This window comes from Taudactylus pleione, unplaced genomic scaffold (genome assembly GCF_031769625.1).
Source record: "Taudactylus pleione unplaced genomic scaffold, aTauple2 ptg000053l, whole genome shotgun sequence".
NCBI lineage: Eukaryota > Metazoa > Chordata > Amphibia > Anura > Myobatrachidae > Taudactylus > Taudactylus pleione.
The window spans coordinates 11,052,054-11,078,318 of NW_028284455.1; the positions used below are offsets into that span (position 1 = coordinate 11,052,054).

The following is a 26,265-nucleotide window of genomic DNA, read 5'->3' on the forward strand; positions in this document are numbered from 1 at the left end:
TCACTGGTCCCCGTCAGATTCATTGTGTCACCAGCCTCCCAAACATGTTTACCATCCAGTTTTAATAAGACACAGTTTTGAATCAAGAACCTTGTCTAGAGTTTTAGTTGGAGCTGTTAGTGATTTATTGCAACTTAACGTAAAACATTTAAACAATTATGTATAGGAACTCTTGTCATTAAGAATGTGTACAGTAGGTTACGACAGGAGACAATTAACAAAATAGAAAAATAATAATAGTTCTAAGAAAACTAAACTGCTTGTTTTTTATGATCAAACCAGTACAGAATGAAAGGGGCACGGGTGATAGTGGAGGGGGGTGTATGGGCTGACAGTTTCAGGTCCATTCCCTGTTAGTAGCAGAAAGAGAAAGATTAATTCTGTTCTGACTTGTGCATGAATCAATACACTTTCTACTCATGGGTATTTATCACTACCTAATACATGTGCAGTATTTCAGCAAATTATTTATGCATACTTTTGGTGAAAAAGTTGTTCTTGGCTGCTAGTTGTGGTTGTGCTCTATTTCTGAGAGAAATATCAAAGAGCTAAACATGAACAGCTTAGAGCTTAGGGCAAGGCTGTTCTAACCAAAGCCTGGGGTCCAAATATGATCCAACACCTACTGCAATCTTGCCTACTGACATGGCTGCAGACAAGACACTGGAGTGGCCTGCCCATCGGTAGGTGAGTAGTGTGTCAAGAACATTGGAATAGTGTTTGAGGGCAGGTATATTTGTCCTATGTTTCTGACCTACATGTTTTAAAACCCCAGGAAGTTATTTGTATTTGTTCTGCTAATCTCTCGGCTTCTGTGCACTACCATCTACCTAATTAGATGGTACCTGTCCCCCTAACACTGTTACAGTACTTGGAGGAGGTTACTACCAGGTCCAAAAGGGGTTGGCCTGGTAGTGACATGGGTGACAGACCCACAGTCTATTATTGTAGAGCCATGCGCAAGACTGACCGCTTTAGAGTCCAAGATGGAGATCAACGCAGCACCAAAAAAGGTATCTGTCCTCACTATCCACTCTCCAATCCATACTTCCAACTCTCCTGTCCCTGATGCCCATTCTCCTCTCCCTGCTGCCAACTAGAAGCTATCTGAATAACATACAGTGAAATACGGGACCACAATCCTAATACTAAGTTTAGATGCCCATGGCTTAGAGCAGGGATGGGGAACCTCAGGCCCGGGGGCTGTATAAGGCCCTCGGAATCATTTGGTCTGGCCCTCTGAGCTTTTTTCTGCTAGCCTCATCTGGCTAGCAGGGTGCCTAGAATGGCACCCTGCACCCAGAATCTATGCAGCAGTGCAGCCTGGAGCGTCTTTAGGACGCTTCGACCGTCACACCGCTGCCCTTACAGCTCCCCGGAGCATCCTCAGGATGCTCTGGGCATTGCTATAATCACTGGCGATTATGGCCCGCCCACTGTGATGTCACACAGGAGCGTGGCCTGCACAGGGCCCGCGAATAATGTTATATATATCAAAATGGCCCTCGGCAGAATAAAGGTTCCCCACCTCTGTCTTAGAGGGACAGAGGTGATATGATTAATTCAAATAATTTAGTATTGTAGTTTGTATTTTGTGTGATTTTTTTTTTCCAAGTGCCGATAAACTGAAACTATAGTTAATCCGATGTTACCAAACAAAACTATGGTGAGGCCAACTGTGATATTTAAGGTCCCAAATATGTCAAAGACTGCAATAATAAATATTGCACATAGATCAACAATCTCCAGGTCATTCTACATCAATGGCCTTTACAGAGGGTTGTGTGGAAGAAATACAAAAAAATATATTATTGCCTGAAAAGAGATTAATCTACGTTATACTGCAGAAATGTGACAGAAAGTCTGGTCAGATGAGACTAAATGGAACCTTTTGGTATAAATGATAAGCATTATGTATGGTAAAATCTGCACACCAGACAAGTAATGCAATGTCCACCAAGAAGTAAAGCACCATGTTATATGGATGCATTTCAGTGGGTGGAACTGGTAAGCTTGTAAGGAATGATGGGAAGATGAATGGGAAGATAAATGGAGCACATTACAGACAAATCCGAGACAAAAAACTTCTGCTCTGCCAAAAAGCTCAAATTAGGGTCAGGTTATTCTTTCAACAGGACAATAATCCACAGGAAAATTAAATAGAAAATCTTCCAGTCAAGATTTTGACATACTTAGAATGTCAACAGATAGCATGTAGACAATCTGGATGTGACATGACATCCGTCAACATTTTAACCATGCAGACATCACGGTGTTGATATAATGAATGTCAACATATCATACCACAGGTCTTTCTACAGCATTCCTGTAAACAAATTCTAAAAGGGGGGATTTGAAGAATTACAAATTGCAGAAATTATAAACTTTATATACAGTATATACACCTGTGAACTACATTTAAAGCTCCATAAAACTGTATATTTTTAACAAACCACAGTAAATAAGAAATATATGTGCTTAAGTGACCCAGTCAGTGTTCGGGAGTTCAGGGAGAGCAGGTCTATTGTGAATGAACTGGCGGCAAAGCCATGATGAAGCAAATGGACATGCCCACTGCACTTGACGTTTAAATCTCCCTTTCAAAATTTACTGGAGGGAATGTCTAAAAAGTAGGCAAGTATGACCTTAATCCCATTGAATATATGTGGCAAGACCTGAAACTTGAGGCCCATAAACTAATCTGACACAGCTAAGGCAATTGTGCAAGGGGGATTTTGCAAATGTTGCTCCATCTTTGTGTACAAAGTAACAGTCATATGAAAAGCTATTGATTGCAATGACCGCCATATAATACAGACATCGTTCATGAACATCATATCATACACACAGCATTAATGACCGCCATATACTACAGACAGCATTAGTGACCACCATAAACTACAGACTGAATCAGTGACCACCATATAATACACACAGCATTAGTGACCACCATATACTACAGACAGCATTAGTGACCGCCATATACTACAGACAGCATTAGTGACAGCCATATAATACACACAGCATTAGTGACCACCATATAATACACACAGCATGACTGACCGCCAAATAATATAGACAGCATTAGTGACCACCATATACTACAGACAGCATTAATGATCACCATAATCTACAGACAGCAATAGTGACTGCCATATGCCAACTGTTGGTGGGCCCCGCCCCCAATCTCCCTTTGTCACTGCTCCCCCCTAGCTGCACTCCTAAAAAGGGATAATTTCAAAAATCAAAAGCAGGGAGAAATATCTGATTGTGGCACAAAACTGGATTAGTTATTGTCCATAAATATGGTTGTATATATAATATACTACCACATGTGGGCTGACAGTAGCCTTGTTTATCATAAAATTTTAATTGTAGAGATTCAGGTGTTTATCATTATGCAGCAATAGGAGATATTAATAAAAAGTAAAAAATTTTAATAAGTAAAATACTTATTTTAAAATAACTATCAATGGAAAATATGCTCTATTTAATTAAATAAAGCCTTTAACCCACTGAGATGGTGAGAGTGATCAGAGGACTGCGGTGGTACAAGTACTGGCGCAATAGCTCTTGCTGGCTTTGGGGCTTGTCAGATAGGGATAGGGGCATTTTTCCCAGATTTACGGTACTGCTCCCTGTAATAAATAGATCCCTCAGCGTGCATGCTTGTAGTCAAGGAATAGTCAAACACTGAACAAATCTCTGTGCAATTACAATTATCATGTTATGATAAGTAAGCGGCACCACAAATAATTGAAAGCAAGAATATCACACTACATGGATGAATTTCCACCTGCGTGCACATGTGTTATATCAAATCATCAGAATGTGTTATGGTAGTGATCCAAAATTAGAAAAACAAGTCAAATAATTGTTAAATTATGTTTGAAACACCTGGCAGGTTGGTATGTGACATAAAAATTATTTCTTAAGTAGAAAGGAAGCTGTAGATTAGATCATTGAAGTTGACAAGCGTTGTCCTTTGTCAGCCATGTCTCTGAATGAAGAAGTTCTATTCAACGGTGATGTGAAAAATTGTGAATAATTCAGTGGATTTTCCTAATTATTGACAAACAATGTTATCAGCATAAAATGCACAGCTGCTTATTTCCTTAGTTTATAAAACTATTTGTTTCATTATTGAGACTTAAAGGAGTATCAAAATAATGAATTCATGTTTGGTTACATTTGGCATTTAAGATGACCTGCATTTTTTTTTTTAAAGAATTTCCTAAGGTTATCAGCACTTTTACTAAACAACTAAAAAGCATTTATAGCTCAAGAGCATTAGAAATAATGTCACAACTAAATAAATGAATAGATGCAAAAATCTTTGGCTATGATAACTATATGATTAAATAATACATTTGATCTGCAGCACAAGAAAGGCTTCCTGCCAGGTCTAGATGACCTAGAAGCCAACCAAGGCAGGTGCCTGGGCCAAGGGCCTAATGCGCCAAGCAGTACTATGAGAAGCTGTAGACTTTGTGATCTGGCTTTCATCACCCAGAATGGACATTATCATACCAATAATGGAGTATGAATTATTCCTAAAACTGGTGATCGTACAATTTGCTGCAACATTTTAAAGGACAACTGATACCTACAGAAAAATGAGGAAATCAGAGATGCTGGACCTCATTCAGAGTCTTTTTGTCTCAGGTTGTGAATTTTCGCACTGTGCATGAATGTCTATTCACAATAAGCATCTCATTTCAGTCTCAAACGTGACTAGGGGGACCTGGGCTGGAATCACAGGAAGTGGGTGTGAATGCGAAAGCAGTGGGAGTGCAGTTGTAATGAAACTATAGTAAGGGTGTGGTTAGGACGCGTAGTCTGAAGCAGAGGCGGATTGGCCGTTGAAGTCAGCGGGAGGATTCCCGGGTGGCCGATGCACTTGAGGGCCGCCTGTCGGCTGCTGACTTTTTTGCATGCACGCACTTCCCATTATAGTGCTGCGTTAAATGACAGGCGGCCAGCTAATATATGAGGCCAGGCAGATATTACCTTCTTTCACCCGGCGGGGCTGAGGCAGGGCCAGGCTAACCAACGAGGTGGGCGGAGTTAGGGGGCTGGGATGACCAACGAGGAGGGCGGAGCTAAGGTCCGGCGGAGAGTGTCAGTGAAAGTAAAGTCAGCCAACCGGCTGGGATGAGACTGAGGCTGGACTCACTGACTGAGGAGCGGATGACAGATGGAGCTGAACCTGGGTACTAAGTAAAGGAAGGTACAGGAAGTACCAGTGTGTAGATCTGACAGAGGGGCCGCTGGTGCTGATGATTGCAGCTGCAACTGCTTCTCACTCACAGACATGTCTGCCTGTGATAAGCAGTTTGGGGCTGGGATCATCAGCACTAGCGGTCCCTCTGTCAGTGTTGCTCATTAGATCCAGCAAGGTTTTAGATAGGACGATTGTGCCCCCCTCCCCCACTCTTGCAGGGGACGTGAGTCAGTCTTGTGTCTAGACTAGCAGTTTCACTTTTCTCTATTTGTTTCCCCACCCCCTATGTCCCCTTCAGCTCCTCCCTTCTCCTCCTCCCCCTGCTTCATTTTCCTGGCTGTGCTAAACTGACAGAGGCACTCACTTCACTTCCTCAGCTGTACCTCTGCTCCTACCCATGTGTGTCTCTAAATCCTCACCAATGGGTTTCTCTGCCACCTTTATCTGCTGTGCCTCTGCCCCTCTCCCCTCCATGTGTGCCTCTGCCCCTTCCCCCTTCTATGCCTCATTCCATTTTTCCATCAATACCTTTGCAATATTCCCAATCTGTCCAGCTCTATCTGTGGCCCTGATACTTCCCCCTGCTGTGCCAGTGCCTCTGCCCCCTTTGCCATCTGTCCCTCTGCTACCATCTCCATTTGTCCCTCTGCTTGGTTCCCCATCTGCACTATACCTCTGCTCCCCCCTCCCCCCTTCCTCCTACCATGGCTGGTGACTCCCATCAGGAGCTGTGCTGCAGACCACAGAAGCCTGGCAGTGTACAGCACCACATCATTTAGGGCCCCATTTACAAATGAAGGGAAATACCAGCGGGAATTTTCGTTTAGTATCACTGTGATACAAACGAAAATTCCACTGGTATTTAGTAATACTTACCCCTCCGGCGAGGTCCCGCGAAGTCGAAGTCCTCAGCGAGGTCCACAGCTGGGTTTCTGGCAGCCTAACGCTGCCGGCGACGGGCTCCAGTGTCATGCGCATGCGCGACGGTCCGTCTGCGCATGTGCATGACAGGGAGACCCAGCAGTGCTTCGTCGAAGCCAGAAAGGCACCGCCGGGTCTCCATTGCCGGCAATGGGGCCCGCATCACTCTCACCATCCTTTAGATGGCGAGAGCGATGCTGTACAAACAGCGGTAATCTAAGATTACTTCTGTTTGTTTACTAATAAAGGAAGATGGTATAACCCCTTTAGCGAGCGCTAAAGGGGTTATGTTTCGTTTGTAAATGGGGCCCTTATTAAAAAATGTCAGGTAAGCAGAATTTTCTGTTAATAATTTTGTATTTCTATTTTATGTGTATGTATATATATATATATATATATATATATATATATATGTAATTTATTACATTTTTTTTAGTATGTGTCTATATAGGAGACAGCTGAAATACCCATGTGCGGTATGTCGGCGCTTGGAATGCCAGCACCGGAGTCCCAACACCGGTGACGGCATTCTGATGCTAAGTAGTGGGGTTAGGGGTTAGAGTTAGGCTTTAGGGGGAGGGTTAGGGATGCCGGCATCTCGATTTATCCTGCCCCACAATTTTTGTTACTGTGTATTATGTGGTTGAACCTCGGTTGCATGATGACATTTTCTTTATTCCTATGCTAAAAGGCGGCTTCCAGACTATTTGATCTCCTGCATGAATAAGGAATACCGACTCAAGACACGTCTTGTCCAGGGAGGATCTATATCATCAGAGGTTCCCCGTTGCAGAGAAATCATATAGGTTAAGAAAATACTCATTCACATGCTTGTTGTGCTTATTCACTAGAGAGAGGAACTGTGGGCATGCCCATGAGCTCCTGACATCGCCCTGGAATAAGATTGCTCACTTTAAAGATGCACCAATGTGCAGGGTATGAGACCCCTGATTTGTGACAGTTGTCTTGCTGCGTAACACAAACACAGAATCTTCGTTAGAGAGCAGAATTCATGATTCTGTCAATTATGGCACGTCGCCCTGGTCCTGAAGCAGCAAAGCATCTCCACACAGGTCTTGGCCCTCAAAACGGGATACGTTCAAGATTCCAGCAGTCAGAATACTGGTGCCGGAATTCTGACACCTGTCAGAATCCCAGTGCCAGCATCCCAACCGCCGGGATCCCAAAGGTAAGTAGTGGGGTTAGGGGGAGGGTTAGGGACTTAGGGGGCGGGTTAGGTTTAGGGTGAGGGGAAGGTTAGGTTTAAGATGCAGGGAGGGGGATTTTGGGTCGAGGTGCCGGCATCAGGATTTTGAACGCCGTGATCCCGAACGCCGGCATCCCGTACCCATGTCCTCTAAACTGCTCCCTAGACGTGACTAGCTGGGTTAGTGGTAGGTAACATTGGAGCTCATTCAGACCCGTTTGCAAGATGCGATCACTGGCCAAAAGGGGCTGGATATTTAAATTAAGCGCTCGCTCTGTGTCGCGTAAGGACGCCCACTGTGTGTTAGCGAGCTACGACAAAGTGTGTTCGCAAGTGTCTGAAGACGACCGCCCCTTGCCTCTCGCAACACACGTCATCTCCGGGAAAAGCATGATTAATTGGGACCATCGAGAGCCATCGGAGCAGCTCGCAGCCCTTGGGGTTGCCTTTCCCTGCCGCAAGCATTGCGATCAGTGCGGGCTGAAATACATGCAGGTGACGTGTACAATGACGCTACTTTGCTAATTATGCACGCCCTTTAAACAGCATTTTGGGGGACTGACATGCCTGTGTTCGCAACACCATTCCCCCTTTCACAAGCACCTTCCCCTGTTACCACCCACAAATGGCACTATCTGTCACTCAAAGCAGCGACCTGATAGTGGCTTACGAGCTATCAAAATCAGATCGCAACGAATGGCATGCGCAGATGGGTAAAAATCGCTCATAGCGAGCCTTAGCAAGTGGGTCTGAATCAGGGCCATAGTGCATTACAAAAACAAGACAGAGAATAAAAAGTGAGTGATGGCTTTCAATTGGCCGAATTCAATTCAGTGCGATGTTGAATAACCGCGGGAGGGAGCTCCTGCAACTATTTAATTCAACCTGCTGTTAGTGTTGTCTGGAAGGGGTAAAGTCTGAGAATGCTGGTTAGCGCGACTTAACCTGGGTGTTAAGGCGCGGTAACCGGCATTCTCTGAATAAAGTGCCGGGCGAGTGGCTGTTAGCGTCGCGCTAAGCCAGCAAAGAGCTGCGCGCCCGGTACTTTTGTCGGATTTCTCCTTGCATCCCCAGGGGGGTGCGAGAAGGAACCCTTTAGCCGCCTAAACAGCGCGGTGTATTGAATAGCTGCGAGAGCTCCCTTTCGCAGCTATTCAACATCGCACTGAATTGAATTTGGCCCTAGATTTCTGTGGTTTACTTACTGCACATGCACTGAGGTTGGTGCCACACATGTGCAAGTATGGGCTGCCCAGGGAACAAATTAGAATGACAAATAGGCCCCTTAGTCTTATGAGAGCTCTAGAATGAAGGTCAATACAACGATGCCCAACAGACTTTACTAAAAAGGTGTCAAATTTAATTATAAGATTTCAAGGTCATTTATCTTTCAAATAACATACTATAGGTTAAGAGATGAGGATATTTATTCATCGTACTTTATGAACATGCTGTATACAGGGGCTATCACGCAGAGGGAGTTAGTCAACTAGTAAAACATTGGTTTGGGGCTCAATATTGGAGGAAAGGCCCTGAATTGTTCAGAGCATTAAAAAGGTATGTATTAATGGGTCTCCAAAAAGGTTAGCATAAGAAAGGAGAGCAAAAAGAATATAACTTGCCCAGTCAATAGTGAACTACAATATATATTGTCTAATTTCTCTCTTTTTATTAGTCTCCAGTCCAGTGATACTGTAGCTGTCGCAAGGCCTGTCTCATGAAAGCTTCTATTTAACAAGGACAATAAAATATAATATAGCATTTATTACTAGGATAAATATATATTTTTTTAAATATTTATTTTATCTTAATTATTTATACTTTTAGGAGAAAGCAGCACTGCATTCAAATTCTCTGCTTTTGATAAGTCCACAATTAATAAAGAGTACACCTTGAATTAACTTGCATAGTATGAAAAATGTCTCAGGGATGTGCAGAAGATCTCTTTTGTTTGCACAAAGTGGTCTAACCTCTCTAGCTCCCTAGTTTTTCAGGTCTTTACATTAATATCGGTGGTAGAGTACAATACTGTAATTCTGTCTAGTTCACTGCACATGTGTGAACTGGCAAAGCTAGGTCACATGTGAAATGCCACCTGGCACTGGCTGGGAAAGCTAGCCAACCAGAATCGCCGTGGTGATGTAATCAACTGTTTACCGAAATTTTAGAAGCAAATGGGTCAAAAATAGATATACTATCGATGCAATAAGCAGTGACAGAAAATCTCTTATCGTCCACAGATAGCAAATAATCTGTTATGTTCTTCATGGTACTATATATTGTAGTGTACAGAGTTGGTACAAATGAAATACTGATGGATTTGATCTACTGTACAGTAATTACATCCTAATTTCATGTGAAATGGGTATCTCACTGACATTTAAAATATTAGGTACCCCACAAATGGTAGAAAGGGACAAGAGAAACACATTCTTTTTCCGACAGCTGGCTGTGGTTTAATTATTACTCTGTCCTATTAATCTTGTTTTGCATCTGTTACACCTGCACCATGAAATGTTCATAGCTCTGAGTTTTATCACTAGCAATAATATAATAATTCATATTTTACCAGTCTTTCTTGGCAATTATACTCTGCAAAAAAACAAAAAAAAAAAACATGCTTTTCGTACAAAGCAACAAAGAACCACATAAATAATGTCCTAATGACAAAAGCATTAGCTGTAATAAGCAAATGTTACTCTGGATTCTCACCTGACCTGTACAATTAGTGTGGAGTGCAGAGTGTACTGAAGACAATAGCAGGTTTGTCGTTGTTTTTCTAACTGCAGGCTCAGATTATTTTGTTCCTGATAAATACGGGTTGCATCAGCTAAATTAACCAGATCTAAAGATTCCTGTAAGAAGCAGATTCCCTTTCTACTATGCAGACCAATATGTGATTGTCAAAACTATCAGCTCCAGTTAAATACCCCAATGACTTCCTTGGACAACTATGTAGTAGCTGTAAACAAATAATGTCTCATCCATTAGGCTTTGCACTAACATTAAATAATGCAGAATTCAAAAGAAGGTTACAGAATTTGGAATACATCAATAAAAAAAGATTTGACATATATAGGTATGTACTGTGTGCAGGGGTTGGCTGGCAGCTTTGAACTTTGTGTAAATAACATCAGGGGCATGGCAAAAAATACCTGCAGGCGTGGCTTATTTAATGTTGGCCCACTCTATATGTAGAAAAAAAATGAATATACTTCTCAGAAAAACAGTGATCACCTTATATTGGTAAAATATATAGTAAATGATCACTCCCAAAATATGTGTTATTTTTATAACGCATAAAAGTTTGGAATTGATAATTACTTAAAAATGATCTCTTATATGAAACACACACCCTCAAAATCAAACCTCAATTCCATTTGAAATCAAATCATTGATCAGAACCCCCATTCCCCATTACAAAGCAGACTCCAGATCAGATCACCCTCCCCCTGCTACATTTCATAGTAGACCTCAGATTAGACAGCTCCACCTTCCTCATAACAAAGCAGGCCCGGCCTAGATTTATGATGCAAACTAATTCAATCACTTCTGAGTCCTGCAGCCCCTCCTCTTCTCTCAGCAGCAGGTCCCTGTACTCTGATTGGTAGATAGCACCAGCCTTCCACCTATCTGTGCTTGGAGACCTCCCACCACTGTGATAAATGAAAGTCAGCACAAACATGATAACACCACCCTGAGTCAGGCTGTCACAATATCACCACACGCTGCATAAATGGAAGGAGCCCACGGCACCCAGGCCACCCCACTTGTTAAAATGCCTCAGTGTCATAGCACTGCGACTGCCCCAAAATGCAAAAGGACAGTAACCCAGCAACTAATGTGGAATCTTCGTGCTCAGAGATTTTGACAGTTTTCTAACATTAGAACAATTTAAATCACACAGTAACGAGAGAGGTCTTCCTGTGAAAGGTATAGAAAATGGTGTATAATAAACTCTACCAACTCCGGATGTAAATGCATTGAATGCTAGTACTTGCCTATAAACAGCCAACATAATAAACTGCTGATATTACCAAGCCGCACGTTCCCCCATGCCACATGGATATTTATTTTAATAATCTAACTTGAACTAGAATGATTAAAGCTAAAGAGATTGGTTGCTATGGGTTACTATTCAGAATATTTCTAGCAGTATAACATTTTGTTTTTCTTTTAGTCAACATTTCTTTATATTAATCCCCCAATCTCAATGTTGGGGCAACCATGGGACTCTTTTTCTCATCTGGACTGTCCCATCCACCTAGCTTTGTATTGAGACACCCATCGACGTCTTCGCAAATCCAATCGATTGAATACAAAGATGTAATACTGGACACAGAACAGTCAACTCTTGAACTTCTGAGTAACTCTATGGTTGCTCAGAATGGCTGTCAGAACTGAGACGCTGGAACCTGTGCAACTAGCAGTCGCAGGTAAAGACACACCCCGAAAACAATGGCCACACGCTTGTGTTTGAGTTGCCAAACCCGGCTGCCACCCACAAATGGTTCTTGCCTGTCAAGCACTTTGCAAATAGATCCTCACTGCGAGCGGCAACGTTAATCCATCAGGACGCATGCGCAGTAATACAAACATTGGGTTTGCGCCCATCTCTGAATCAGGCCCATAACTGCGTCAGGGACCTGAAGTAGATTGATGAAAACCCCAAGATGAAGACCAACACAGCTCTCTGTTGCCACCTTTTCTGTTTTTTTTATTAAACATATATTTATTGGAGTGCAATCCAAAAAAAACAGTACAATAAAAAGAAATAACACAAATTAACAAACGTACAGTACCATATGTAGAGATAGTACGACAGTAAAACAGCAGTAATATAATCAAACCAAATTAGTGAGGATAGGACAAGATCAAAACGGTGGAGTTATCTCTGGGAGAACAAAAACAAAGTTTGTCCCAAAAATGTCAATAATTTTAATAGGCAGAAATAACAGTAGGCATTAAAGGTATTGTTATACCACATAGAACAGTAGTTTCAAAGCAAATATATATTTGTCGTTGGAGTGAGGAATGCAAAGATACAATATAACTCAATATAAACAATGAAGAGTTTATTAACAATGGATTCTTTATGTAAAGAGCCCTCAATTCAGTACATCTTGAAGACAAAATAGATTTTATTAACAAAGAGAGCTAGAGGGGGGCGGACCATCCAGTATCCAATATTGAAGAATACATTTTCATGCTATGGCCAAGAGTATTAAAAATAATTTATGGAAGCCAGCAGTAAATTTATTAGCGAAATCTAAAATACCCAAACTCGCCCATTCAGGTAATAGGGGGGCGTATTCTACCAAATGAGTGTAGGTATACAGATTTGTCCACACATCACTAGAGGTATATTTACTAAAGTGAGAGTTTTTAAAATTGGAGATGTTGGCCATACCAACCAATCAGATTCTACTTAACATTTAACTAGCACCTTCTAGCAGATAATAGCTAGAATCTTATTGTTTGCTATGGGCAACATCTCTTCTAAAACTCTCACTCTAGTACATTTACGCCCTAGTCTCAATACGATGTGCAGCGCGAGGCGCCTGGCAGAAGCCGCCAGGTCCAGTGCCACTCTGTTTGCGCCGAGTGTCTTTTTTGTCCGAAAATTCATCTTAAGTCGCAATGCGATTAAGACGCATCTGTAGACTGCAGTGATTAATTTTATATGCAACACTTGCATATCTGTGTACGACTGAGTATCATTGTGGAGCATGGTTGGTGTAAAGGTTAGCATTACTGCCTCACAGCACTGAGGTCTTGGGTTTGATTTCCACCATAGGGCCGTATTCAATTAGCGGCGATAATATCGGGCGATTATTGGTTGTTGCCGGGCCTGGACATCTACAGCCGATTCAACTCAGCATCAGGCCCTTTTATCTGTATTAAACTAACCAACTAAACACTTCGGAATAAATTTACTAAGCAACGGATTGTAATTCCTGGCAGTTTTGCAATCAGACGACCATATCTGAAGACAAAACTGCTGAAAAAGCACACTTTACAATAAAATAGAACAGAAATGAATATCAAAGCACCATCAATATTTTAGACCATGCTCTCAAGTCAATCAGCACGTCTCCATTCATTCATTTCAATGAATAGTGACCGCAAGTGACCCTGTCACTTCCAAGGCAGCTCTCTACTGAGCTGGGTTGTCTGTTTCTTTTGTTTTGTCAAGATCCCTGGACAGGGGCGTAGAGAGGGCGGTTCCGGTGGAGCGCAAATTCTGAGCCGAACAGGTCAGAGGGCGATAGCTGCGGCTGGAGTCGACTCTGGAAGCTGACTGACTGCTGGGTGCTGGCCCCCAGATGCACGGCTTCCTGCTTCTGGCAGCTTTGTGCGTCATTTAGAATCTGCCAGGGATCGATGGCAGATTCAGTTTAGACACCAAAAACGCTGCCTAATTAATACTACCAATTAGACCTTGAAACCGCTGTCAATCCACTGTGGTTTCTGGCAGATTCTAATTGACACAGAATCTGCAGCTTAGTAAATTTTATCCCTTCATGTTGAGTTGGACACATTTCTATCTAAAAATAAGAAGGCAAAGAGATGCAAATGTACATTTACGTGTAACCAGGATAAGATGTTTGCATGAAAAACATGCCTACATACTGTATATTTGTTAAGTTTACACAACTCAAGAGGTATCCAGCTCTACATCACTAGCGTTTGTGCCAGAAGTACATCAGAAGCAACAAGTGTATAAACTAACTGTATGCCCCACAATAACGTAGAGAATCATTATTATGTGGCTTGACAGTGTTAATAATCAATGCAAAATTTGCATTTACCATATGATGTATAATTAAATGCAAACATCTGTTGTTTTCCCCTTTAAGAAAAAAATGGGATCCTCTTTCGTGCCACAGTCCAAATGGATACAGTATACCAAATAATAATAATAATAATTTTATTTATATAGCGCTTTTCTCCTAAAGGACTCAAAGTGCTTTACATTTACAGTACAAAATACAAAATAAGCTTAAACAAGGGACATTAGTGAAATGCTTGGGTGAATAGGTGAGTCTTGAGTCTACTTTTGAAGGATTCTAGAGTGAAGGCCTCTCGAACTGTGCGGGGAAGTGAGTTCCAAAAGGTTGTTGCCACAAAACAGAAAGCTCGACCCCCAGACGAATTCCGTGAGATTCTAGGTACTGTTAATAGTCCTTCGTCAACGGATCGCAGTAATTGAGTGGGACAGTAAGGAATCAGAAGCTGCTTCAGGTACCCTGGGCCATGGTCACGAAGGGCTTTGTAAGTTACTAATCCAATCTTGAAAGCAATTCGCCATTTGACAGGCAGCCAGTGAAGGGAGGAGACAATGGGTGTTATGTGGCTGGAACGGGGCTGGTTGGTTAATAGCCTGGCAGCTGCGTTTTGTACCATCTACAAGCGGTGTAATTCTTTTGCTGGGAGACCGAGGTAGAGGGCGTTGCAGTAGTCTAGGTGTGATGATATAAATGCATGTATAACTTTAGGCAGATCTTCTGAGGGAATTAAGTGCTTGATTCTGGCTATGTTCCTCAGATGAAAGAATGAGGATTTGATTGTGGCTGATACCTGATGTTTAAGTGTCAAGCCACTATCCAGGACAACATGTTTAGTGTTTTGTAATTCTGAACCCCCAAGCGTAAGTCCTGTTGGTTGGCTATGCTGTAGCCCTGTCCTGTTACCTATCATAAGAACTTCTGTTTTATTAGAGTTCAGTCGCAGCCAACTGGCATAAGTAATGTGAATAGACATCTGTAACTTCATATAATATAGCAGGCATTAATGAATTAAGTATTATCAGTTAGAGGGGTCATTACAAAATCAGCCAATCAGAAACAGCTAGCTAGAGCTGATAATCATAATTATCATCATTATTTCTCATTGCACCAGCCCTCCAGCACCTGTAAGATATACGTCTCATGTCAGGTATGTATGGACCTGCGTTCCAGCATGGCAGTAACTAGGGGTTGGCCAAGATGGCACATACCAGGACGCTGGTTGAGGCGGGGCACCACCTGGCTCAGTTTGCCAACCCCTAGGGGGCCCGTCTGTTATTCATATGACCCATTAAGGAGGGATGACCTTGTTATGGAGGGATGTGACTAGTGTTTTATAAGATCCAATCCATGTATGGTTTCCCAATTGCAGAGCTGACACCCAGTATGGCACCTACTCCTCATGCAAGCCAGAGGCGTGCCTGCAAAAGGGAGCTTGGCCTTGCGGACACAATGTGTGCCTTTAAGGGGGTGTGACCATGTCACAAGTCCTCCTCATCATGCTGGGGGCTTACCCGTCGCTCTGGAGGCTGCTGGGAAGCCCCAGGCTCTCTCAGGACAGAGTGGTTGCGGAGCGCATCACTGCTGCAGCTCTGCTCGGTGACACCATCCGAGGGGGTGACACCATCCGAGAGGGTGACACCAAAAAAGGCAGAGCAACTCTTCTATTTTGGTGTCACACCCTTGGATGGTGTCACCCGATGCGCCCCACACCCCCAAACTTTCTATTGATGTCACTGATTAATAGTAAGATCATATGGACAGGGCCACCTTTACCTTATGTCATTTATGTTAAATATCGGTGTCCTGATCCGTTTAATGTAGAGAACTACCTAATATGTAAAAAGATAAAAATAGCTGATATTAACAGCTGTTGTAGAACAGGCTACTTCTGTGATAAGATTAGTGGTCCTTTACGATATACTGAAATGTATGCAGCAACTGAACCGCCTAATAATCTGTGAGGCAGCCAAGAAAGAGTCACATGTCACAATCTCCTGTGCCCTTCAGTCTGCAGAGACACAGCACTAGAACATATACAGCACATGACATTAATCCCTACATCATATTGATGTGACAGCCTATTAATAAGAGAGTGCTCTATTAACTAGAGAAACCGTTACAGTAGGCTTGGACAGAAGGTAAGCATCAGGGATACACAATACTCCTTAGAACATTTAGCTTGTTACAATGTTCTACATTTGCACTACATAGTCTTTCAATAAGTAGAACAGTTCCTCTATTAATGTGCGACAGCACAGGATGTGTGCATGCTTGATATAACTAACTTCGTGCTTTCGGTTACATACTAATGGCTTTGGCAGCAATTTATTAATTAACCTCGCTATTCGCTAGGAAAGAAAGCATTAAAACAATGTAGTCCTGAAAGTGTGATTGCAGTACTTCTAGGTCCCTGTTTGCACAATGTGTGGCTCAGGCAAAGAGTCTACGCTGTTTCTAATTATTCCAATTATCATGGCACACTATGAAAACTTGATTAATAACACTGAAGATATTGTTGTGGCAATTAGCCATATGGTGGTGGGACTTTATTCTGTCACGATTTAGCCATTAGCATCTACTTATGTTTGTCAGAACAGTGCATCCGTGACAAGCTGAAGTTCCGCTCACCTTGCAGAGTCCCCAGTGAGCGACACAAGAGAATGCTGTATTCCTGTGAGCCCCTTTGTCTAAATAAATTTTTCATGTAGCATCCGGTCTGATTGGGGACAAATGTCAAGTAGCGTATGTGCTTACCCATCAAACTTGTGTTCTCTAAAAAAAAAAAGTAGTTGGCAAACTGTCTATCAATGAACAGTACATTCAGAGGGAAAAAAAGAAATCAGCCTTGAATAAATAAACCTATAACTATTTTACAACTTATAATACCAGAATCCATTAAATGACCCCATGACAAAATGGCAATTACCGTAGAACCAGGAGCTAGCTTGGGATAAGGGGATGGTTTACAAGTCATTTTAGTTCTCTTTAAGGAACGTAACACATTGGGAACATGTACTGGTGCACAGGTGGTGTGCAAATAAGTTATGTAACCTACAGTAAACAATAACATTCTACAGATGTGTCCCCATACACCTAGGGGTAAATTTAGTAAAGTGAGAGTTTTTAGAAGTGGAGATGTTGCCCATAGCAACCAATCAGATTCTAGAATATCTTCTAGAAGGTGCTAGATAAATGTTAAGTAGAATCTGATTGGTTGCTATGGGCAACATCTCCACTTCTAAAAGCCAGCACATTAGTAAATAAACCCCCTAGTGTGTATACGCCATACGGTGCAAGATGCCTGGCGTGACGGAGCCGCTCCGAGAGCTGTAGGGTACAGTCTTTTTCTTAAAATTTTGCTTTTTATTCCCTTGGTAAAAGCAACAAAGCACCACTCTACGTGTACTACAAAAGCTGGCCTGCACCTTTAACTGCGCAAGAATTAGTTTTAAACATGTACAAAGTCGCAAACGAAGCACAACGAAACTTGGAGAAAAAGCAGCGGCCGCTGCATGGTAGAAGATGTACAAATGTCGCACATAAAATTGATAAGTGTAATCCAGCAAAGTAATTTTGTAGCTTCAAGTTGTTTTATTTATGTAACTAAGACGCACATTTTGAGCAAGAAAGACACTCAGCGTGGCCAAGTCGTTTAAGACCTGGCGCATTGAGAGGGGCTGTTTGGCGCGACTGAAGCCACATTTGTAACTGTAATTTTTGTAATAATCATAATAAGATGAAAGCAAAGTTATGATTACTTGCTATGGATTACAGCACCAGTTTTAAACAATAGCCCAGCATTTTTTTTTTAAAGTAACAATTTCCATGTAGTTATTTTAATTATTACCTGAAATTAGTATACAAAGTCCAGGACGCCCTAGACTAAATAAGCAGACAGTATGTGGTCAACAAGCCACATTCGTAACATTAAAGATAACACACTTTTCTATTTGTCTCAGTGAGACTGTATCTAAAATCCCCAGACACTATGTAAATCACCCTTAATGAGCTCATTAACCTCTTTCGTTATATCCATATTTAACTCATTCTAATCTTTTATGTGGTGAATCATTAAACGTGTTAATATGCATGCAGACGAGACATCATGACTAAATGTGTTATTTCAGATACAGAAACTTACTTCCACTAGCTGCCAATGCCAACAGTTACACATACACCAGTATGTAATGTTTTCGTACATATGACAACCACACATCTACAGTATCTATCTATCTTATCTATCTATCTATCGTATCTATCTATCTATCTATCTATCTATCTTATCTATCGTATCTATCTATCTACAGTATCTATCTATGCTGCTTAACTGTCCATCTATGACATGCGCAGCGAGAGCCGGACAGTGGCGACCGTGCACCTCATATGCCTCCTGCTCACGGCTTCCAATGTGCTGACGGACAGTGACAAGCAACATGACACATACATAACACAGTCTGGGTCAGCTTGGCCAGCCCATATACCCACTTTTCCCACGAACATACCCAATTCCCAATTATTTCCCCACCACATCACGTTCTGTTTGGTTACTTCAACACTGCAGGGAGCATGCACGTGCACATGGCTGCCACAGCCTTTAGGACACACATTCAAACTACAAACACACAGCTTGAACAAATAAGAGACTAGAGACCCAAAGACTAAAATACAGAGAATAAAAGATAGACAGATAAAGGAGAAGGCATAACTATCACAAAAAAGAGAAACACTAAAGAGACAAAGAAAGAACACACAACATGTGGAGGGTTGGGTACGGGATCTCGGCGATCGGGATGCCGGCAGTCAGAATACCGACCCAATTAAGTAAGTGTACTAACCCTAACTCACCTTTCCCGGAGCCTAACCATAACCCCCCTCCGCAGCCTAACTGTAACCCTCCCCCTAGTGCCTAACCCCTGACCCTAAACCTAACCCTCCCCACTTTTACCCAAAGCTGCACAAACACCAGTGCAACCTGATGCCTACATGGCAGGTAACTCATTAAGAATTAGAGAAGGATTAGAGTGGAAGTGCCATCACTGTGAAATGGGCTGGTGATTGGTGATAAACCATTTGTTTCAAGGAATATTCTGTAAAAAAATAATCTCTTCCGTCTTCCTGTAGTAGGTTGTGCTGCCCACTGCATTAAGATCTGCAGTCCCTCCGTAACTTCTTTAAGGCCGCCCAGAAACTCCCACTTCACACAAAGTGGAGATGTTGCCCATATCAACCAATCAGATTATTATTATTATTATTATTATTATTACCAGTTATTTATATAACGCACACATATTCCGCAGCGCTTTACAGAGAATATTTGGCCATTCACATCAGTCCCTGCCCCAGTGGAGCTTACAGTCTATATTCCCTAACTCATGCACACACATACACACACACTAGGGATAATTTTTGTGGGGAGCCAATTAACCTACCAGTATATTTTTTGGAGTGTGGGAGGAAACCGGAGTACCCGGAGGAAACCCACGCAAACACAGGGAGAATATACAAACTCCACACAGTTAGGGCCGTGGTGGGAATTGAACCCACGACCTCAGTGCTGTGAGGCAGTAACGCTAACCATTACACCGTCTGTGCTGCTACTTAACATTTAACTATCACCTTCTAGAAGATAATAGCTAGCATCTGATTGGTTGCTATGGGCAACATCTCCACTTCTAAAAAGTCTCACTTTAGTATATTTACCCCAAAGAGATAATTTGTCCGCACTTTAAATCTCCATCCGTGTGTATATGCCTGGTACGGCACATGGGCAGTCTGTGAGTGCTTTCTGATGAATACGCACAGTTGGCAGATATCCATGGGATCCGTCCACATTTGGACTTGCGCCCGATTTAGAAACAGGTCCCAAGTGTGGTGTTACCATTGTTTAATATACTACACTACAGTATTGTATGTACCTCTAGTTCTGCTGTTTTTCTCGCTGCCATATATCGGAGGCTATAACATCCGGATGATGTCGGTGGTTGATGGACTGTTTCTTCAGTAAGAGAGCAGACAAAAGTATTATTTTTTTTATTATTGTTTTTGATTGTAATAAGTAACTGTTAGTCCCTAGTATCTGCATTTCATATACATTATTTTGTGTAATGAGGAAAACTGTTTTGAAACACTGGACGTTATTACAGGCATAAGAATCCATTACTGAACTATTGACCCATGTTTGTTTTTAAGAAAAGTAAGTGCAGACCATAATTTGGGATGGCAGGGAACACAGTGCTTGCTTTTCAGTCCCCAAAATTATATACCAGAAATAATAGTTTACGCACAACTAAATCTGTCCAGAACACTGTCCCATCCATCTGCTGGGAGTATCTTTAATTAGAGCACTAAAACAGCGTAAGAAAGGTTTTTTCTTATCATGCGCCCCTCTGATAAAAAGGAGGGTATTGTGGGGCAGTGCAGATACGCCAGTCTGAGAGACCAGGTTGCATTCTCCCAGATAAAAGAAACAAGCTATGTTAATTAGTAAATGACACCCGTGGGTGTTATACAGTTCTATCACAGTAAATGTAACTGACATGATCTGCTTTTAGATTTGAACATTTTGTCTAAGGTAGCAATGAGGGTACTGTAGGTACCTTCTCTTTAAGGGAAAGGTATCAGAAGTGCAGAATTTGTAGGCGAGTGAAGCTTTTAAGCTGCAGTTTAACATTTTGCTTTAAGTGAAAATGTTGCCTTCTAATAAAATATAATATACAATTCTCTTAGAATCATTAGAAGGTCGTGCACTGTACTTGTCTTTCTATGGACACACATAATAATCAATCTAACAGCTTCTGCCATGTCACTTATAATGTAAGATTATTGATCATAAAGGAGGGTCGTATATAAGTTTATAGCTTGGCTTCATATCCCCATTCCTTGGTTGTTTCGTGTCTAAGCTTTTGAGACATAAGGTCAGATGTGAGTGAATTTGTGAAATCTTCAGCTAATGATTTCCAGTTTCTTTACAATCGTGTACTAATGTGGCTCGGTAATGGCCTATTGATGAAGAGACAGATGTACCACTAGTCATTCTCAACACATTTGCATTAACAAATCATCACTTAATTGAAGCTAATCTAACAAGTTTATGCTACTTAAATAAAGTTCCTTTCCATAAAAGATGCCACAATGAAACACTACAGCATACAAAAAGAAAGTTAAAACTACAGATCTTTGTTCCCCTGTAATAACAGAAAACTAGATTACTTTTTATCTATGCCTTGAATTAAAATAGCAGCAACAACTGAATAATAAGACTGAGCTACATAAATCTTTATCTTTGCAGTGTTTTAGAACATATAAAAATGTTTCTTATGAAATTGGCAAGCATATATGTTGCAATTACCTTATAAATTATTTTCAACTAAATGCACTATTGTTAGATCGGTACTATAGCAATAGTTGGAGTAGTGGTTAGCATTACAGCCCAGAGGTAATTAGTTAATTTCCCGAAATCAGGGCTGACCTTAGTGTCTTTGTGGAGTATGTATGTTATAAGTGGGCTTCCAGCAGGTTCCTGGGTTTCGTGCCACACTTCAAAAACATACTGGTAGGGTAATCATCTTCTGACAAAAAAATGTAACCCTAGTGTGTATGTTTGTCCATGTGATCGGGAATATACATTGAACTGTAAGCTCCACTAGGGCAGGGACTGATGTGAATGGGCAAATATTCTGTAAAAAAGCATTACAGAATATGTTTGCGCTAGAGAGATAAGCGTTAACTAAATACTGCCTACAAAAGTGGTTAAGAGTAGCTCTTCGCTGTGTACTTAAACAGACTTTGATCAAGAACTCTAGCTAAATTGCTACATGTATAAAGACAGAGTGGAGTTGTGAAAACGTACACATATGTAGACCTGGTCATTGGGCTGCAGACGGGCTCTTGTTTTACTACAGTACCTAACCATATTGTTTGGACAGTAATCATATCACTCAGTATCAGCAGCAGTAATCGCAGTGCGATCGCCGAGAATGCGCAGTACGTGATTTTGGTCCAAATAAATGTATTTTCCTGCACAACTGGGAGAGAGCAGGCTGCTCCTGAGCAGAGCGCTGATACATCAAATTATTATCTATTATTATATTGCAGATTTGCAATTGATTCTTTACTCTTTAGGAAATAAAATAACGTGAGATTTATACTATAGTAATAAAGGGTCAGTGTGGATTTCCGTGAGCAGCATATTAAAGCTGTGCAGATGAATGTGAACTACAGCAAGCACACGATAAAAGCCTTTCAATTTATTAGGTCTTAGTAGCTCAATCTCATCAGTGTTATGACCTTAATTGGGAATCTCAAGGGATGGCTAAAGACCCCGAGGTGAGGAATGTGGGTTATTAACACATTTATATCTGCAAATTTATGTTGTTCAGACTTCTTAGGAATAACATATTTAATTATGTGAAGGGCTCTTGTTATATTAAGAGATTATGCTGTGTGTGTATTTTCAATTGGCAAAACGTGAATCAAATTCACATTTTTCGGCTAGGCAGGTGCATCTATATACATCTATATACTGTATGTCACTCTGGTCAAATGTAAATTCTGAATTAAAATCTGCTTTATTATTATCGACATTTATTTATATAGCACCCATATATTCCATAGTGCTTTACAGTAACACAATATTACTGGATATTAACACGCATACAAAGAGGTAAAAGGGCCCTGCTTGCAATTTTATAATCAACAGGAGCATAATATATGAGGTTAGAGGCCACATGTTGCTTATAGGTCCAGCCAAATAGCGAGGGTAAAAGTGCTCATTGGGGCTATAAAAACCAGTCACATGGCAAAGTTGCATGACTGAAGAAAATATGGACTATGGGCCTGATTAAGCATGGATCACAATTGCAACTGTGTATGCAGATTGGCTGATTGTTGCGTACTGCGCATTCTCGGCAATCGCTCTGCGATTACGGAAGCACTATGGAATCCATCGCAGAGTGAGTGACAGCCCGTGAGGTGGTGACGGGGGTGGTGACGGGGGAGTGGTTGGAGAAATGCAAGCATGACTGTCCGTTTCAACAACGTTGCATGGGCGTGCATAAATCAGCCACTGCGATGGCCTACGCAGCTTGCGTGCGACAGGACTTGCAATTTCTGAAACAGGTCAGACCTGTTGTAATTGTGTGTGATGGCCCAATGCTCTCTGATGTTACCGATGTATACACAGGACTGCTTGGTATTACGGATGTGAGAAAGTAATAGTGGGCACCTCTATGCTGGCTGAGTGGTGGCAGACATTAGCATATTTTCACAGCTTCATTGCGTATTATTACACAGTTGCGATCAGGGCCGGAATAAGGGGGGGCGACAGGGGTGGTTGTCCCACGGCCCCCCCACACACACAGAGGGGCCCCCACCACTAGCGCACACAAGGGGGGTTTCTGAGTACTTTGAAACCCCCTGATGGACAAATAGCCCCTACAGCGACCGAAGTGGAGGCGGAGGCAATATGACAAGCCCCACCCCCACAGTACCAGCGAATCGCAGCATTATGGCAGGAGGGGGAAGGGCCTAATGAGATGAGGTGCCCGCCAGCAACCTGCAGCTGTTATATTTATATATATATATACACATGTGTGTATAGTGTATATACAGTATGTGTTAGTGTGTATGTATGTGTTTGTGTGTATGTAATATATACGGTTGCTACACACACATATATATACATACATACACACAAAGTCCTGGTTTGGCACTCAGTACGCCTCTCCACTGTGTTGGCCTGAGTGCTCGCACACTGTATCAATATATATATTTGCAGGGGCAAACTCAGGACTTTTCTGGGGGTTTATATATATATATATATATATATATATAATCCAGGTATATGACCGCAGTAGGTGGCAAACATGATGCGTCACTCCAGGGCTTAGTTGCAAAAGGTTTTTACTTTATTTTTACTTTATATACTGTATATATTTATTTTCCTGACGACGGGGCCAGCTGAGATCGAAACGTTGAAGTGTACTTGAAGTAAAAAGCCTTTGAAACTAAGCCCTGGAGTGACGCATCGTGTTTGCCACCTAGTGTGGCCATAAACCCTGATTATATATATATATATATATACCCCCAGAAAGTCCTGAGTTTGCCCCTGCCCACAAAGGGTTGGTGTGACCCTGCCAAGGCTCCATGTGGCTTGGTGGGGGGCAACCACATCCTCGTTGCCCCAGGGCCCCCACAAGCTTAATCTGGCCCTGGTTGCGATAAATGCTTAACCCTAACCTCCCCCCGGGGGTGCCTAACCCTAACCCCCCCTTCCCCTAGCCTAAACCTAACCCTCCCAGGTGTGGGGGGGGGGGGGAGTGCCTAACCCTAGTCCTCCTGGGAGGCCTAAAACCTAACCCTACCACCCCACGGCTGTCTGCGCCCGGTGCCTGGCTTACCTTCGTACGGTATGCCGGGCGTCGGGCTCCCGGTGTAGGTCTAATGACAGGCATCAGTATTTCGACGCCTGTCATTAGTACCTTGCCGGGATTTGACAATCAGGAAGCCGGCGGTCGGGATTTCGACCGTCGACTACCTGACTGCATCCCGTCTAAAAATCAGAAATCTCAGCGTACGCTCCCCTCTGAAAAGACCACACTTCCATGTACACGGCCATGACACTTATCATACATGCAAACATTCAGTTGTCGCCCAGTCACACCTACTCAGCCGCAAGAGGAGATGTGGCTGAGATGGGTGCGGCACTGAATTACTCGTATTTGCTTCAAGATGCGGCTGCTTGGCTCTAGAGCATTCACAATGGAAAAAAATTACAAGATCTATACACAAAACGGAGCTGAGTGCAAGTCTGAGTCCTCCCAAATGAGTGCATGGATTAAAGTTTTAGCAGTGTCTTGTGTGAGATACTATATGTGCGCATTCTGGAAATGCTACTTAGATGCATCCATCAGTATTTGCATACAGATATGAAGATCAGTTTTGAGTAAAGGACTAACACCTAAACAACAAGCTTGAGTGTAAGAGTTTCTCGCGCTGTCCACAGATAAAGATATGTCAGCTGGGTAGCTTCTGTTACCTGGTGGCCTTCAAATTATGAAATATTGACTTTGAGGTGACAAGAGGACATCCAAGATGGAAGAGGAAGAAATACAGAGTCCCTTAAAATAAACCTGCACTTCATTCTGCCAGTTTTAGGATACTCTGGTAATATCACATATTGGAAACCACTGGCATTTTTATAATGGGTGCAGGGCCGTCCTACGCCCAATGGCTCCATTTTCCCAATGTCTTAGTAATGAAACTGATATCAAAATCACTTTATACATACAGTACAGTAGAAAACATACCAGGCAGAAGTAAACCTAAGTGAAAAACTAACAAAATGCATCAAATTTTTAAGAATTCTAATGCATTTTAGGGACTCCATGTCTGGATAATGATACATTCAGCATACAAAGCAAATTAAATAGAAGGATCCATTGGGTCAATTCTAAAACCAAAGGATATTGTCAGAGACAAATCTTCAAAACCTGAAGTAATGGCAGGAAATGAATAGTCAGGTGCAATTGTTAGATGACTCTGGGTGGAGTAGAATAAGGTATACAGGACAAAAAGGTATACACATACCTTGAATGTCTTTTTCACTGACTTGGGAAATTCTTAGTACATAAATGGGATGCTTTGGAAAGAGGAACTATACAATTGAGGATTACACAATTTAAAAGGTAAAGTGTAAGTGAATGTAACTATTAAAATCTACTTGCACTTTTAGAGGAAAATTATTGATTATAATACACCACAGTGTGAATAAACTTGTGTCTTACTAATGTTTAAGGTTAATTGGCTAATATAACTATTATCAGTGCCGAACCCAAGTGGACGGACCTGATTCTGAGTTGCACACTGATGAGAGCACTTTAGCATCGTTTAATGTAGTCGTGTATGCGACTTTGTGCTAATGCTAGTATCAGCCCTTCCCATGGTGTACAAGCGTGCGTCCGACTGGACTGAGATGCCCACTTTGAAGATGTATAGCTGCTGCAATCTTGCTTGGCACGTCTTTAGGTTGCACCATTGAAACTTGCACCAGCCCTATGGAAGTGCAGTATGGCCTCCAATGTGAACGATTAAGTGTCTGTGTATGCAACCACTTCAGGAACACA

General features: G+C 41.9%; 1 protein-coding gene across 4 annotated transcripts in view; it reads right to left on the bottom strand.

Annotated features, from left to right (window-relative positions):
* The window catches only part of TBC1D5 (TBC1 domain family member 5), a 728,182-nt gene that overhangs the window by 206,016 nt on the left and 495,901 nt on the right, over positions 1-26,265 (bottom strand). The gene's annotated exons all lie outside the window — the stretch shown is intronic.